General features: G+C 42.5%; 1 long non-coding RNA gene across 2 annotated transcripts; it reads right to left on the bottom strand.

Annotated features, from left to right (window-relative positions):
* Positions 1 to 3,256: 3,256 nt before the first annotated feature.
* Positions 3,257 to 18,150, bottom strand: LOC136574416 (uncharacterized). 2 transcript variants are annotated; one of them, XR_010786293.1, is made up of 4 exons: positions 18,093 to 18,145; positions 17,864 to 17,959; positions 6,943 to 7,252; positions 3,257 to 3,433 (listed from the first exon to the last, which is right to left on the bottom strand). It is a non-coding gene; the product is annotated as an uncharacterized lncRNA (long non-coding RNA). The 2 variants fall into 2 exon arrangements; XR_010786294.1 differs by lacking the exon at positions 17,864 to 17,959 and having other exon boundaries at positions 18,093 to 18,150.
* Positions 18,151 to 18,217: the final 67 nt, after the last annotated feature.

Here is an 18,217-nt window from a genome sequence, read left to right as displayed (position 1 = left end):
CCCGAGCATTTTGGTGCTCGCTCATCTCTAGGTGCAAGTCTTCATTCATATGTGTGCTGTATAAAAAAAAACTTTTTAAAATGACATAATTGCTGAAAAAATGAAAATCATAATTTTTTTCCTTCTGCTTAGATTCATTCAAAAACTGTGTGTCAAAATATGCTGTACACCCCTAGATGAATTTGTTAAGGGGTTTAGTTTTCAAAATTGGGTCATTTGTGGGGGTTCTCCATCGTTTTGGCAGCTCAATGCTCTACAAGTGGGCAATGGGGCTTGAAACACTTTCAAGTAAAATTACTGTTCTGAAAGCCACCGGCTGCTCCTTTCAGTTTGGGCCCCGTTGTGCATACAGACATAATATTAGGGTCACAATGGGTATGTTTCTGAACACAGGACAAACAGGTATCCCTTTTGGGTGCAAATACTCAAAAAATCTGTCTTTAAAATGACATATTTGCAAAAATATAACATTTTATTTTTTCTCCTCTAAATTGCATTAATTCCTGGAAAAATACTGTGGGGTCAAAATACTCATGACACCCCTCAGTGAATACACTAAGGGGTGTAGTTTTTAAATGGGGTCATTTGTGGGGGTATCTATCATTCTAACACCTAAGAACCTTTGCAATCTTGGCTTGGTGCAGGAAAACAAAATGTTCCTCAAAATTTTAATACTTAGGCCAGCTTCACATGGATGAAAAAAATCGATCGAGATTTGTGCGTTGCGAGACACACAAATATTGGACGAATGTGAACGCCGTTCTTTTGAATGGGGTCATACGCATGAACGATGTTTTCCCACGTAGTATCATGATCTTGGAAACAAATTGCGGCACATCCTATATTTCAGCATGCTCTTGCATCGCATCGTCCATAGTGTTCAATGGGGCCGGCGGCAGCTAACAGAAAACAATGGGAGAAGATCCGCCGCAGCTAACAGACGTGGTGGAGGGTCACTATTTCCCTGAAGTAATGCGGTTTTGTTACAAAAACACCAGTAATTTTGTGGCAAAATTGCATGTTGGCGATATCAAGTCGCATGCTGTTGAATCACGGCCCGATATCTCCCTCGTCCTTAATGTTAAATTTGTACGTCTCCTAAATTGGTTTTTAAAAAACTAAAGTTTTTCAAGTATGCTTCCAGAATAAAGTAAACAGATGGAAATATATATCACATCAAAAGTTTGTACAGCATGTTTGCACATATTTGACATATTGCAGTTAAAAATGTGAAGAAATGACAACTTTTTAAAATGTTCCCAATTTTGGCACTTTTAATAAATATCCGTCAATTTTTACCACCTTAATGAAATACAATATGTGGCGAAAGAACAGTGTCAAAATTACTTGGATATGCAAAATCTTCACACGATTTTCCGGCAATGCAACAACACTACAAAACGCATGTTTGTGAAACCCATGCTTTTCAATGGGTTCCTTCACATTTGTGATGTTTTTACTAATGCCATGCGGTGTGCTATATTTTGTAGCCCATGCTTCCCTATGGAGCCTCCTTGTTTACTGAATCGCATAGCATGAACTTGTGATTTTCGTGCTATGTGATACATTCTTAACATTAGAAACTCCTATTAATTTTCTCATGATAAAATCGCATGATTTTATTGCGGGTAGCGACACAATGCAAGATTTTTCACAAAAACATCACTGATACTACAAAATCATGGGAACAAAGCTGCGATAACGCAGCTATTTTCTAGCGGCAATATCGCTGTCGTCTGCTGGAGGAACCAGTGTCAGGCAGCTGCTGCCAAGACAAATAGGATCATGGGGTGCATCAAAAGAGGTCTATGGGCACATGACGAGAACATCGTTCTTCCTGTTTACAATCACTGGTTAGACCACACATGGAATATTGTGTACAGTTTTGGGCACTGGTACTTAAAAAGGATATAGCAGAGATTGAGCGGGTTCAAAGGCGGCCAACTAAAATAATAAATGGAATGGGCCGACTACAATACTCAGAGAGGTTATCAAAATTGGGATATTTAGTTTAGAAAAAAGATGACTGAGGAGCGACCTAAAAACTATATATAAATATATCAGGGGACAATACAGAGATCTCTCCCATCATCTATTTATACCCAGGACTGTGACTGTAACAAGAAGGCATCCTATACATAAAGGAAAGAAGGTTTCTACACTGACATGAGGCCGCTTTCACACCGGTGGGAAAATAGTGCACGATTTGTGTGCTGCTATACGTGTAAATCTCGCATGAATATGAACACAATTCTTTGATGCGATACAGGAAAATATTGCGCATGATCACATACTTTCGCAGGCAGTCATGCGCAGTACACCTTTTTTTAATATATATTTATTTCTTGCGCTGTTGCTTAGCGTAATTACGTATGGGTAGCGGGTTTATCCGTGACCATAGAGAACAATGAACTCCATGTCGCAGATATTCTTAGTATAATTAACCCTTTCCAATCCAATTTGTATCCTGGTTTTTCTAGGGGGCTTACTCTTTTTCTGCTGTTATACAACGGCGCTATCTGCTGGCTAAAGCCAGTACTGCATGAGGTGACAAGTTGGATAGGCTCTGACAGCAGAAAGGCTGGCAATATACAGTAAGAGAACCCCGACGGACGTCTTCCAACATCAGAGCTGTACAGCCTTAAATAATATTGTCTTTAGAAGTCAGACAGTGGATTGGAAAGGGTTAAAAATGCTGCTTTTGTCACAAAACATTGCACATACGATTTAACCCATAGGAAAGCATGGGCTTCACATACATGCGATTTGTAGCATTGTAGCAGCGTGACAAAATTGCGCGACTTTGTCGCCCATGTGAACGAGGCCTAATAGATACACCGGACGCATCACCATAGCAACCTCTATCCACATTATGTCCCCATTCAATCGCTTGCGCAGAGATAGCAAATAGATAGGGGTTGCTATGGTGATGCGCCAATCAGCATTATGTCCCTTTTGATCTCCTAAAAAAGGACAATAAATACCGGTATGATGACAATCACTCCTAAACCATGACAAAGTGTTGAGTCTCATATTAGTCAAATGGCATAAACACCTAAATTCTAACTAGATCTATCATTAGCCCTCTAAGACTATAAATGGGGTCTCATACATATCAGAGGGGTCTCGTAGTTGCATCATGCAATCATATATATCCTGTCCTCCCCTTTACCACTAGAAATATGCTAAGTGACAAGTAGTGACCACCTTCAATCCCCATGTACATGGTACAATGAAAATATCAATGACATCCATCTATGTTCAAAGGAGTTTATTACAAATAGACATCAGAGTGAATCCCGTAATCAACAGGTCACATAGTTCCAAGCACCATCAGTGTACGTAATTGATTGGACAGTTCCTTTATTAAGTTTTCATATTTTATAAGTTGAGGAGTCCAAGTGCCACACACCATCACCAATTCCCAAGGGTTCTGTAATGAAAACAAAAATGTATGACTACAGAGATGTCTTCATAAAGATAAAAAACATGTAAATATATTAAAAAGACAAACTCACAGAGGACCACCTCAAATAAAGGGTAATGGATTATATTTAAGATTTAACCCCTTAATGACATGGCCTATTCTGGCGTTGAGGACCAAGCGATTTTTGGTATTTTTCCATCTCCATTTTTCAAAAGCCATAACTTTTTTATTTTTCCGGCGACGCGGCCGTATAAGGGCTTGTTTTTTTGTGTGGCGAACTGTAGTTTCTATCGGTGCCACTTTTGGGTACATAGACTATATTGTAAAACTTTTATTTTTTTATGATAACAGGGAGAGAAAACACATCAATTCTGCCATACATTTTTTTTTTTACGGCATTAATCATGCAGCATAAATGACACACTAAATTTTTTCTGCGGGCCGGTACGGTTACAACGATACTAAAATTCTTATATTTTTTTTTGGGTGTTTACACTTTTTTGCAATAAAAACCCTTTCTTTTGGAAATCTTTTTTTTCCTCTATAGCTGCATTCAAAGTCCTGTAACTTTTTTATTTTTCTCTGTACGGAGCTCTGTGAGGGCTTATTTTTTGCGAGACGAGCTGTAGTTTTTATTGGTACCATTTTGGGGAATGTACGGCTTTTTTGATCGCTTTTATTGTATTTTTTGGGAGGCAAAATGCTAAAAATTTGCATTTTGCCTCCGTTTTTTACCGTTTTTTTTACGCTTTTTGCTGTACAAAATAAAAAGCGTGTTCAACTTTTTGTACACGTCGTTACGGACGCGTCAATACCAAATATGTTGGGTTTTAATTTTTTTTTACCTTTCTTTATGCTAATATTATAAAAAGCACAAAAAAGGGTTTTTTTTACATTTTCTTTTTTTTTACTTTTTTCTTTTCTTTTTTTTACACAATGTGAGTCCCTCTGAGGGACTTGCAGCACTGAACCTATGATCGCTGTGATAAGGCATGGCAGAGCTACTGCTCTGCCATGCCTTATCGCTTATACAGCGATCATAGGCATAGGCAAGACAGGACGCCAGTGTCTGGCGCGCTCCCTTTGTGAACTCTTTCCCTGCCGCGATCTACTTAGATCGCGGCAGGGAAGGGGTTAACAGCGGGGGGGCGCATCTCCAATGCCCCCCCCCCGCTGTTGCAGCGGGATGCCGCCTGTGACTGACAGCCGGCTCCCGCTGCGGGATAGCGCGAGGTCAGTCATGATCTTGCGCTATCCCGATGACGTACCGGTACGTCATTTTGCGCGAAGTACTCGCCTCCCATGACGTACCGGTACGTCATGGAGCGGGAAGGGGTTAAACCCCTACAGGGTGTCGAGCTCAAAGATCCATTTTAATTCTAGAAATTTCAGTTTCTTCTCTCTGTCTCCGCCTCTAATGTTAAAGGGTACAGAGTCAATAACATGAAATTTTAACTGGCTTATCGTATGCCCCATTTCCACCAAGTGTTTCGCCACAGGTAGATCAACTTTCTTCATTCTGATGGTACTTTTATGTTTCGTTATCCTACTCCTGACTTCCATGGTCATTCCACCTATGCCCAATAGTCCACAGGGGCACATTATCATGTACACAACAAACGCAGAGGTGCATGAATATTTTTGGTTTAATGTAGTAGACTTCTCCTGTATGCGGTGAACCTGTCACCCTTCGTCATACTGTGTCAGCACGCACATCCCAAACAGGGAAAATGAACCCCTTTAACCAGAGCTAATGTGCGTTGTGCCACATGTTCTGTTGGTCTCTGCATGTTGTGTACCAATCTATCTTTCAGATTGGTCCCCCTTCTGTTGGCCATCATGGGTGGTAATCCAAACTCAGTAACAATGGAACAACAATGAGTGAGCATCGGACAGTGTCTACCTATGATCTGTTTGAGCCTGCCACTGAGAGGTCCAAATGTTGACACAAATGGAATCTGAATCGAATCGTTTTTCTCTGTTCTAGGTGTCAAGAGTGTCTCACAATCTACTTGAAGTGCTTTCCTAGCAAACTCTTCCACATGTTCTCTAGGGTAACCTCTTTTACAGAATTTATCGCACATTTGTGATAAGACGGCTATCGATAAATTCCTCGTCCACCACTTGTCTCACCCTTAGCATCCGGCTCCATGGCAGTGAGTTCAGCATTCTAGAGGGGTGATAACTGCTATAACTCAACAGGTTGTTACTATCTGTGGGTTTGATGTACAAATCTATTTTGAGGGTACCATCACAGTTCAGGACTAAAATGTTCAAGAACTGTACCTTTTCTTTAGAAAAGGTTAAAGTTAATTTGAGCTCAGGTAGTATACTATTGAGTTCAATATGGAACTCTGTCTCAGTGCCCTCCCGAATTATGAAAAAGTCATCAATATACCTCCCCCATGCCTGAACTTTGGTCCAGGATGGGGAGGTATATATGTATGATTCTTCTATGTGGTCCATAAAAATGTTGGCATAGGTCAGGACCACGTTCGACCCCATAGCAGTACCCTGCATTTGGTGATAGAATGTGCCCTTGTATAGGAAAAAAATCCTATGCAGCACAGTCTCTAGCCGAGACAGAACAAACTCAATATTTCTATTAGAAAAATAAGATCTAATTAGACAATTCCTGGTTGCTTCCTGGCCCCTATTGTGATTAATGATAGTGTATAATGAAGTCAGGTCAAATATTCCCAGTATAGATTTCTCGGTAATAGTGACCTCTAGTTTTAATTTTAAAATTTGCAGTGTCGCGTATGTATGATTTTGCTTCAATGGCGAAACACCTCAGGACCCTATCTAAAAACTGAGAAACATTGTTATATAGTGACCCCCTCCCAGATATAATAGGACAACCAGGAGGGGATGCCAGGTTTTATTAATCTTGGGAAGTGTATATAAAATCAATACCACAGGGAAAGAAGGAAGCAGAAAGTCGAATAATGCTTTATCAATAATCCCTTGATCCAGGGCATCATCCAGTATTACTTTAAAACTAGCTTGATACTGTGTGCTGGGATTACTTTTCAGAGGTTCATATACCTCTATGTCTTCCAGTTGAGTGAGAATTTCACGATGGTTATAACTGGTGTCCATGATCACAATCGCCCCACCTTTGTCTGCTGCCCTGACAGTATTACCGGACTCCTCACTGAGTATCTTCATTGCCTATGTCTCTGACTTGCTAGAATTATGTCTCTGTTTTAGTTTGTACCTCTATGATCTTAATCAATACACATCTTGCATCACCAAGTCACATATTCATTATCAGGTGGCTGAAATCTACTTCTGTTGCGCAGTCCAACACCCCTCGAAGTAAATTTATTATGGGGGTTGGACTGCACAACATCAGCGGATCCAGTGTCACTCTGGATAGAAAAATAAGGCCTTAGTTTCAACTTTCTGAAAAAGTTCCTATAATCTAGGTCAATCTGGAACCAGTTGAACCTAGGAACTGGACAGTAGGAAAGTCCTTTGGAAAGGACATCAATTTGAATATCAGACAGTACCATTGAAGAAATATTCACTACCAGCGACCTGTCCATCACTTGGTCCTCTATTGGTCCCGGGCCTTGTAAGGATGGTTGGACCTTCTCCTTCGAGACCTATCATGCTTACTACCACCCCTCCTGTGCGCTCCTGTTTTAGGGTTTGTCCTTCGATTTAAACGGTGGGGCGTCGTTCTAAAAAATGCTGCCCATCTGATGCTGTTCCTCTTATAAACTCGTCCGTGGAGTCGGATCCAGCCGATGTCAGACCAAAATTAGGAGTATTCCACTTTATCTAAAACGGGCCATGCTGGGCAGTTCCCACTTACATCTGACAAGGAAAAGAAAGACAACATTTGAGTCAGCAAGATCGTGGCTACAAAGCTATGCGGCTTGTAGCACTAACATGAAGACATGACAGGTCCTCTTTAACTCTACAAAGACATGAGTATACTGAATTTATATAATAAAAAAGTTATTTGAGCAGTACATTAAAATCCTATATATTAAATAATACTAATAAAATTATTAAGAGACCCAGTAGATAGGACTTGGACGTCATTCCCAACACATCAATAACTCAGTAATCCCCTCCCAGAATGACATAACGTGGGCAACCCCAAAACAGGTGAAAGAAATCAGCCCTTTCTTCAGGGCAGCTAAGGGCCTTTTCACATGGAACGACTATTGTTCCGATTGTCGCTGGATCATGCGAATCTGAACAATAGTTCAGTGTAAGCGCTGCCAGCGACTGAACGATGGACTTTGTTTCCTTATCATTCGTTTCTGCAGGCATAAAAATTAAACAACAATCAGCCTGAGTAAACAGGAGGTCACTTCTCTATTGTGGGGGGTCAAACTCAGACCGTTGAGCTAATGCTGTCCGCCTCCCAATTGGTTTCAGGATTGAGTACTCAGAGACAACTTAGATGGGTGACCACACGAGTATGCGGTTAGCCAAAGAAGAAGTGAAGTTTATTCAAAGAATTACAGATGATATAGAAAAGGTTTGCTGACGTATTGATTTGATTACTGCGCATGCCCCAGGCATGCATAACATCTGCAGATTTTTAATTAGCATTACACATCTTTCAAAGAAGTCTCCTACATGAGCAATGCATCAATGTCCCGTGACACCTGTAACAAAAACAAAACATTCCCGGACGCTTCTTCTAGAAGGGAGTGAACTTTCTCAAGGGAAAGGAGGCATGAGAGAGAGAAAGCTGATAAGGATTCAAAGTCATTATTATAATTGGGTCTAACATTTTTCTAGGTAGAAGGTGAAATTAATACAGATACATGTGTTGAAGCAAAACAAGCAAAGAGATACAAAATGGAGTCGCTGTAGTCTATTATTAAGCGTCAGCCCTTACACGTATAAGCTTAAACCTTTAGCAGAAGAAGACGCAAATTATAAACACATAAGTATTCTGTGAAATGCACTTATCAATTTAAAAGGCATAAACGTGAATTAACCCCTCACATTCCCCCGTTTTGGACATGGAGTCAAGACAAGTATGACTCCTAGTCCATAAACACGTGATTCATATCGGCGAAAAGAAAGCTTTTTCAGTACATTTAGAAATACATGAAATTATAACCTTAATTGCTCTATAAATGCATAACAAAATCATCACAACTTGTAATATACTTTGTAGGATCCCCATAAACCAACCTCCTAAACCAGAAAACCAATTGGCAGGGTTACTCGTCCAGTGTTCTCCGCTCTAATCTTTGGCCTTGAGAGGCACGCATTCCTTCTCTGTAAACTCTCACTATACCCCCCTTTCGGAGACAAGGGGGGGGGGGGGCTTGCAGCTGCGGCTTTTCACAAGAAGCACACATTAACCCTTTATCTCTTTCTAATCTTCCATTTTCAAAACCATACAATTCGCACAATACATTCAACGTCTGTCTTTCTTCTCTGACTTTGAATTTTTATCTCTCTCTGGAACAGAACAATCTTATATTTTTGGAAAACAGCCAGAATGTCCAGGCTCCAAGCAACAAGAGAAAACTAATATTTCTCTGCACTGACTATCAAACCCAGACGGCAGAGGAATAGTTAAACACATAAAAGAAAGGACAAAACATATAGATTACATAACATGAAGACATACAGACAATATTGGTTATTTGACACATAATTATCCACAGATTCTACATGAACTTGCTATATGTCCCAAAGGAACACAAACTATAAAAGAATTCCCTTTTTCTGATAATTACCGTATCTACACGTGCCTTACTCCATCTATCTAACATACGTTACCCAACTTTGGCTTATCTCTGAATCTTTCTGAGACTTGTGGGTCTCAGATTCCCAAAATTCTAACTTGCTTTGTCTGTCCTTTGTTATTTCTCTAACTTGCTTTTCTCAACAACTTGCTAGATTATCTATGGAGTCTGTCCCGGAGCTGAACCTTCTCCTCCTGGTTGCTATAGTATTTAACCGCCACTGCGGGGCGCTCCTCATCCATAGCAAACCCTACTGCCTTTTTATACAAGTCTCCGGGCTTGGCTTGTCGCCAATCAGGGGTGCATGCTTTTATTTTATCTGCCAATGATGGGCCAATGCCTTGCATGAACGCTTCACACATCATTGGGTAGTACACTTCATCTGCACAGAGGGTGAGACCCATGTCTCTAGCCTTTGTTTCTAGTCTTCCAAAATAGCATTCAACGGTTTCATTCTTTCCCCGTCTGCACATAGTTAAAGCTGTTTGTTTTCGTAAAGGGTTTTGTTGTCCGCACCTGGGACAATGCCAATAAGGTTTTTCTCTTCGGGGCTCTTGTGGCGGATTTGCAGCAGTACAACTCTGACACTCAGGAAGAATTCCAGAGCTGTTTGCGGTTGGTAAGATCGGGTGCATTCTGGCTGGATCAGGCACTGGGGGTGCATACACAAGTATGCCCTCATCCCTCGGTTCACAATCCCACCGTTCTACGTTTACCTTTCTACTGTATTTGATTATGGCCTCTATTCCTTTATCTAGACCGGCGTCTTTGATAGCTTTCATGTGTTTTGTTCCGTACTGCCGCCAGAACTCATAGTTAAAGGTTCCTGCTCTTTTAAGCCCTATCAGCTTGTAAACTTTACTGGCTTGCTTATTACTGTCCTCCCCCTCTCTCTCCCTAATTATCTCAATAGGGGTCAAGAAAGTCGTAGACTGTCTGGACCCCATACTAATAATTGGACTTGCCATTTTTGATTTACCCAGTCACGGAGTAGTGAGGATGTACAGAACGTCCTCTGGGTAAATCTGGCGGTCGCAATGACCTTTTAGTCCCCTCTGCCAGGTACGCGGCTGGCAGGGCACGTATGCTTACTATGGACTTGATGTCCGCTGTTTCTACCTCAGTCCTTCGGGTAGATCAGGACAGTCCCTTCTGTCAGGTACGCGGCTGACAGGGCACGTATGCTTCCTTATTAGTAGACTTTTTTATGGAGAGAGAGGAGACCACGGCTCACCTCTATACGCAGCTTTTGTAATCTTATAACAAATTACAGCTAGGAAAATGAGTGCGGCAGTCAAAGTACAACAAAAAGCTATCAGTTCAATGCTTGCAGCAGACAGCATGGCAATATACACATGTGGGTTCTTCCGTCTAGCACGGTTATCAAGAACACCGTAAATAACGGGCAGAAGTATCCTATAAGCATGCAGCGACAAACCTTTCTGTCGACACGTGACTTTTGAAGACAGGGGAGCTCAGATCTAGAATGGTAAGTCAATGGCTTACCTTACACCGGTGTTTTGTAGATCTGGGGTCCCGTGGCCTCCAGTCCAGGTGGTCGGCAGGCAGGGTCGTCAGATATCGTCTGCAGGTAAGGAATTAAATTCTGGCCCCACGTTGGGCGCCAAGTAATGTGGGGGGTCAAACTCAGACCGTTGAGCTAATGCTGTCCGCCTCCCAATTGGTTTCAGGATTGAGTACTCAGAGACAACTTAGATGGGTGACCACACGAGTATGCGGTTAGCCAAAGAAGAAGTGAAGTTTATTCAAAGAATTACAGATGATATAGAAAAGGTTTGCTGACGTATTGATTTGATTACTGCGTATAACATCTGCAGATTTTTAATTAGCATTACACATCTTTCAAAGAAGTCTCCTACATGAGCAATGCATCAATGTCCGGTGACACCTGTAACAAAAACAAAACATTCCCGAACGCTTCTTCTAGAAGGGAGTGAACTTTCTCAAGGGAAAGGAGGCATGAGAGAGAGACAGCTGATAAGGATTCAAAGTCATTATTATAATTGGGTCTAACATTTTTCTAGGTAGAAGGTGAAATTAATACAGATACATGTGTTGAAGCAAAACAAGCAAAGAGATACAAAATGGAGTCGCTGTAGTCTATTATTAAGCGTCAGCCCTTACACGTATAAGCTTAAACCTTTAGCAGAAGAAGACGCAAATTATAAACACATAAGTATTCTGTGAAATACACTTATCAATTTAAAAGGCATAAACGTGAATTAACCCCTCACATTATAAACGACTGCCTGTTTACTGTGAATGGTTAAACAATTTCTGGCCCGCTCCACCTTCATTCAATGGAGCGACAATTGCTGGGATAACTGTTAGGTGCTTAAGCGCCCAACAACTGTCTAGTCTAAAAGGACCCTAAGACATTGCGCTGGTGTGAATTTTGGACACTTGTAGTATCCACCACTTCTATTATATCTATATTGAAAATTGCACTGCAGCAATGTGCATACACTTGCTGAAAGGTTTCATGTAATATATAGAGTTATGCTATACTAAGCACACTTAATCAGGCTGAATTGGAAGTGGATGCTGTCTATACAAGTAACAACAAGCCAGGCTGGCATCAGTACACATGCCTAACCTGTCAGAAAACAGAGTGTGCAAGGATAGATATTGTACAGTAGGTGTCAGTAAGCCAAGTCAGAGGCTGCTTCTCATTTGCAGATCTACTGATACAAAGCAGGAATTGTATAATATGGGTGATGAGTGCTGTTGTCCGGCTTAAAGGGGTTGTCTCGCGAAAGCAAGTGTGGTTAAGCACTTCTGTATGGCCATATTAATGCACTTTGTAATATACATCGTGCATTAAATATGAGCCATACAGAAGTTATTCACTTGCCTTCCCTGCGCTGGCGTCCCCGTCTCCATGGCTCCGTCTAACTTCAGCGTCTAATCGCCAGATTAGACGCGCTTGCGCAGAAGGGTCTTCTGGCTTCGGCTCGGCAGCAGCGGCGTTCTGGCTCCGCCCCCTTCTACGCGTCATTGCGTAGCTCCGCCCCGTCACGTGTGCCGATTCCAGCCAATCAGGAGGCTGGAATCGGCGCACATGACGGGGCGGAGCTACGCGATGATGCTTAGAAGGGGACGGAGCCAGAATGCCGCTCGTGCCGGACCGAACAGATGGCAGAAGACCCTTCTGCGCAAGTGCGTCTAATCGGGTGATTAGACGCTGAAGTTAGACGGAGCCATGGAGACGGGGACGCCAGCGCAGGAAAGGTAAGTGAATAACTACTGTATGGCACATATTTAATGCACGATGTATATTACAAAGTGCATTAATATGGCCATACAGAAGTGTATAACCCCACTTGCTTTCGCGAGACAACCCCTTTAAGGGCTCCTGCACAGGGTGGATATTTGCTGCGGAATCTGCAGCTGACATCCGAGCGGAAATCAATTGCGATACTCCATTTTCATGTGGGCTTCGCACGGACCATTAACCTTCCATTATGGGAGAGATCTCTCTTTTGATCCTTGATATATTTAGTTATTAGGTTACTCTGAAACAGGTGATGGTGTTGTGTGTGGCATGGTGGTGACAGACGGTTCTTCTGGTGCACGGCAGGCTGGACTCCTTCACCAGCAGAAGTGCCTGCACAGGGGGTGGAGACTCATGGCTGCAGCTCATAGAGCTGTGGAGTGATGGGGGGAGGGAGGCAACCCTCCTACAGCCCCTCAGTCATCTTTTTTTTTTCTACTACGTAAACCCAATGTTAATAATCTTTATGAATATTGTAGTACAGCCAGTTAATTAATGTATGGAAATTTAGTTGCCCCTACACCCTCCTCCTGTGAAGGCAATTTTTTCCAATTTTCAATACATTTTTCTTGAGTACCAATGTTTGAGACTGTACACAGTATTTCATATGTGGTCTTCAATGTGATAGACTGCTGTTTCCTATAATTCAGAATTCTATAATAACAGGGTCTACTCCACTGAATTAGCGCATAGCCAATGTCGTGCCAATATTCAAAAAGGGGTCAAAAAGTGAATCAGGAAACTTCAGGCCGGTAAGTCTTACTTCCATTGAAGGGTTTCTAAGAGATGCTATCCTGGCATACCTGAAGGAAAATAGCTGTCTAACAACATATATTAGCATGAGTTTGAGAGATCGCTCCAGTTAAACCAACCTGATCAGCTTCTATGAGGAGGTACAGTTAGGGCCAGAAATATTTGGACAGTGACACAAGTTTTGTTATTTTAGCTGTTTACAAAAACATGTTCAGAAATACAATTATATATATAATATGGGCTGAAAGTGCACACTCCCAGCTGCAATATGAGAGTTTCCACATCCAAATCGGAGAAAGGGTTTAGGAATCATAGCTCTGTAATGCATAGCCTCCTCTTTTTCAAGGGACCAAAAGTAATTGGACAATGGACTCTAAGGGCTGCAATTAACTCAGAAGGTGTCTCCCTCGTTAACCTGTAATCAATTAAGTAGTTAAAAGGTCTGGGGTTGATTCCAGGTGTGTGGTTTTGGATTTGGAAGCTGTTGCTGTGACCAGACAACATGCGGTCAAAGGAACTCTCAATTGAGGTGAAGCAGAACATCCTGAGGCTGAAAAAAAAGAAAAAATCCATCAGAGAGATAGCAGACATGCTTGGAGTAGCAAAATCAACAGTCGGGTACATTCTGAGAAAAAAGGAATTCACTGGTGAGCTTGGGAACTCAAAAAGGCCTGGGCGTCCACGGAAGACAACGGTGGTGGATGATCGCCGCATACTTTCTTTGGTGAAGAAGAACCCGTTCACAACATCAACTGAAGTCCAGAACACTCTCAGGGAAGTAGGTGTATCTGTCTCTAAGTCAACAGTAAAGAGAAGACTCCATGAAAGTAAATACAAAGGGTTCACATCTAGATGCAAACCATTCATTAATTCCAAAAATAGACAGGCCAGAGTTAAATTTGCCGAAAAACACCTCAAGAAGCCAGTCCAGTTCTGGAAAAGTATTCTATGGACAGATGAGACAAAGATCAACCTGTACCAGAATGATGGGAAGAAAAAAGTTTGGAGAAGAAAGGGAACAGCACATGATCCAAGGCACACCACATCCTCTGTAAAAAAATAGTGGAGGCAACGTGATGGCATGGGCATGCATGGCTTTCAATGGCACTGGGTCACTTGTGTTTATTGATGACATAACAGCAGACAAGAGTAGCCGGATGAATTCTGAAGTGTACCGGGATATACTTTCAGCCCAGATTCAGCCAAATGCTGCAAAGTTGATCGGACGGCGCTTCACAGTACAGATGGACAATGACCCCAAGCATACAGCCAAAGCTACCCAGGAGTTCATGAGTGCAAAAAAGTGGAACATTCTGCAATGGCCAAGTCAATCACCAGATCTTAACCCAATTGAGCATGCATTTCACTTGCTCAAATCCAGACTTCAGACGGAAAGACCCACAAACAAGCAAGACCTGAAGGCTGCGGCTGTAAAGGCCTGGCAAAGCATTAAGAAGGAGGAAACCCAGCGTTTGGTGATGTCCATGGGTTCCAGACTTAAGGCAGTGATTGCCTCCAAAGGATTCGCAACAAAATATTGAAAAAAAAATATTTTGTTTGGGTTATGTTTATTTGTCCAATTACTTTTGAGCTCCTAAAATGTGGAGTGTTTGTAAAGAAATGTGTACAATTCCTACATTTTCTATCAGATATTTTTGTTCAACCCTTTAAATTAAACGTTACAATCTGCACTTGAGTTCTGTTGTAGAGGCTTCATTTCAAATCCAATGCGGTGGCATGCAGAGCCCAACTCGCGACAATTGTGTTACTGTCCAAATATTTCTGGCCCTAACTGTATTCCTGCACATACTTACAGAGAACTTGTGGAAAAGCCTTGACGGGTTGCCGCTGCAATACAAGCAAAAGGAGGGCCGACACCTTACTAAATAGAAGAATACAGCACTTTCTATGTAAAACATCCAATGTTCAAATACTTTTGTCCATATAGTGTATATCAGGGGACATGATCTCTCCCATGAACTATTTATACCAAGGACTGTGACTGTAACAAGGTACATCCTCTGGGTCTAGACGAGAGAAGGTTTCTACATCAACATAGAAGGGGATTATTTACTGTAAGAGCAGTGAAACTATGAAACTCTCTGTCTGAGGATGTGGGGACAGCGAACTCGATAAGGCTGCCTGTCCACAAGCATTTTTGCATTGCGTTCCCCGCGCCAAAAATCCAGCTGCGTGGAACGCATTGCACGCTTTCCATGGCGGTGCTATGGAAAGCGCAGCATTCCTGTCCACGAGCGGAGAAGCATGCTGCGAATTGCTGTGATTCTCTGGGGTCAGCCTATCTGTTAGATAGGCTCGCCGCGGAGATCCGTCTGCAGGCTCCTACTCCCTGGCAGCGGAGATCTGCCGCGGGATACCGCAACCCATGGACAGGCAGCCTTACGCCTCATGTCCATGGGCAAAAGAAGAATTAAAATCCGCAGCGGATTTTAACTCTTCTCCCGTACGCGGATCCGCATCCCATAGGGATGCATTGACCACCCGCGGGTAGATAAATACCCGCGGATGGTCAATAAAAGGGATTTTAAAAAAAATGGAGCATGAAAAAATCTTGACTGTGCTCCATTTTCGTGCGGGTCTCCCGCGGGGACGGCTCCTGCGGGCTTCTATTGAAGCCTATGGAAGCCGTCCGGATCCGCGGGAGACCTAAAATAGGAATTTAAAAGAATTAACTCACCCGCAGCGGACCAGGAAGGTCTTCTCTTCCTCACGGCCGGATCTTTCTTGCTTCGGCTCGGCGGATGTGCCCGGCGCATGCGTGCCGCCGGCGTGACAAGTTCATCCGCCGGCCGAAAAAGAAGATCCGGCCGTGAGGAAGAGAAGACCTTCCTGGTCCGCTGCAGGTGAGTTAATTCTTTTAAATTCCAATTTTAAGCGCTCATGTCCGCGGGGCAGGAGGGACCGGCTGCAGATTCTCCATGTAGAATCCGTAGCGGGCCTGATTTTCCCCGTGGACATGAGGCCTTAGAGTTTAAGAGGAGCCTGGACACCTATCTTGAGTGTTACAATATTACATGTTATAGTCATTTATTACTTCAAGAGGGCTGTTGATCCAGGGATTATTCCGATTGCCATCGGGAAGTGTTTTTCCCCCTAAAATGGGGAAAATTGCCTTCTACCTCATTGTTTTGGGGTTTTTTTGCCTTCCTCTAAATCAACATTGCGGGCAGGGGTGTGTGTAATAAGCTAAACTGGATGGACATATGCCTTTTTTCGGCCTAACATACTATGTTACTACGAGAAGTAGAAGACCTTTACCTTACCTCTTTACCCACCCCTTCTACACCCTGAACACATTGTTTCCCTCTTTGTGTGACAGTTGATCTCTACATATTCTACACCCAACCACTCCAGCAGGATTTGCAAGATGTACTGAGCAATTTCAAAGTGCCAACTGAAGCCATGTTGGCAGAGGGGCTACACAAGACCAGCCACTTCCTTCCCCACCTCTTCCTGTGTATAGACACCTATAGAAACCTGTTGCCAAGCCAGTCAGGCTCAAACCAAAATATTTTTATTCGTTATTTCAAGTATTATTTTACGTTTGGCCAGATTTTTTGGCCATTGTTAGAATAAAAAAGTATATTTAAAAATAAGCTATACAAAAAGATTGTTGTGAAAGAAAATTGAAGGTTTTAAAAATAATATATATTGATTGAAAATAGTTCTTTATTCAAATTTATGTTTTGTGTCCATTTATATACCCCTTAGGCTTCTTGCACACAGGCGGAAATTCCGTGGCAAGATTTCACACAGAATTTCCGCCGTTGCACGCTGCCATAGGATTGCATTAGTTTATGCAACCCGATGCAGACAGTAGCGATTTGACTGCGTGAAAACTCGCGCAGTAACAAAATCGTGGTATGTCCTATTATTGCAAGACTCGCACAGAAATGTCACCGCTGAAGCGCCGGCCCAGAAGACGCCGGAGGTGAGCCGAGAATCTTAGCCGGAATCTGACCTGGTGGTCTACATTCACCTCTAAGGACATGTCCTATTTTGGCCATAAGGTTGCGACGATTTTGGGGGCATTTTCATCTCCACTTTTCAAAAGCCATAATCTTTTAATTTTTCCGTCAACATAGCCATATAAATGTTTGTTCTTTGCGAGGTAAACTGGTACTATTTTTTATAATTTATTGTAAAAGTTTTAATCATTTTTTTTTTAAGGCAGGGGGAAAAAACATCAATTCTGACATTTTAGGCCAGCTACAAACAAACAGGTCGGATTCCGGATGCGGGATCCTGCACAGAAATCAGACACTGTGCCAGGCAGGTGACCCTGCATACGTGTCATTTTCTGTGCTGCGTATGGTACGGTCAGCTTGCTGTCGGACATGCGCAGTGTAGATTTTTTTTTTAAACCCCTGCTTTGCCTAGCGATGTCGCGGAATCTGCGATCTTTCCGCAATGTAAATGCGGAATGGCCGCGGGTCAGATGGCTTCTATTAATTTCAATGGAAGACATCCGCGCGGAATCTGTGCAAAAATCGAGCATGCAGTTGATTTCCGCTTGTGTGCAGGAAAAAGCGCTTTTGCATAGCATGTTACGGAGGGTACTTGCTGCAGAACCCGAAGGCGGGTAGGCGCTCCATATTCCGCAATGCAAATCCAGTCGCGTGCAGCCGGCCTTACTGGAAGAAACTGCACTAGTATTTTGTGCGGGGTCTTCGCCAGAACTTCCATTGATGACGTGGAACCGCCCATATTTGCGTTTTGTTTTTTTCTGCTCTAAAAACAGAAAGGGGAGACAGAATTATAACTGACAGCCGTAACTGAAGTGTGAATGCAGCTCACAGAGCTCCTATTTACTATTCTATTAGTATAATAACACAAGCCATAGTTGCATTGGAGCAATTCTCACGTCTTCCCCTCTAACAATGCTGTACCACGTGGTCTGCTTTATCTAGCGGCCACCATCCCCACACCGGAAGTAGCTCTGCTCCTTTTACACTAGAGAGTAAATGGATGTCGCTTTGTTATGTTCCC

Source organism: Eleutherodactylus coqui, chromosome 1 (genome assembly GCF_035609145.1).
Source record: "Eleutherodactylus coqui strain aEleCoq1 chromosome 1, aEleCoq1.hap1, whole genome shotgun sequence".
In the NCBI taxonomy this organism is placed as follows: domain Eukaryota; kingdom Metazoa; phylum Chordata; class Amphibia; order Anura; family Eleutherodactylidae; genus Eleutherodactylus; species Eleutherodactylus coqui.
Note: the sequence above shows the minus strand (reverse complement) of the source record. Positions and strands in the feature narration are given on the sequence as shown.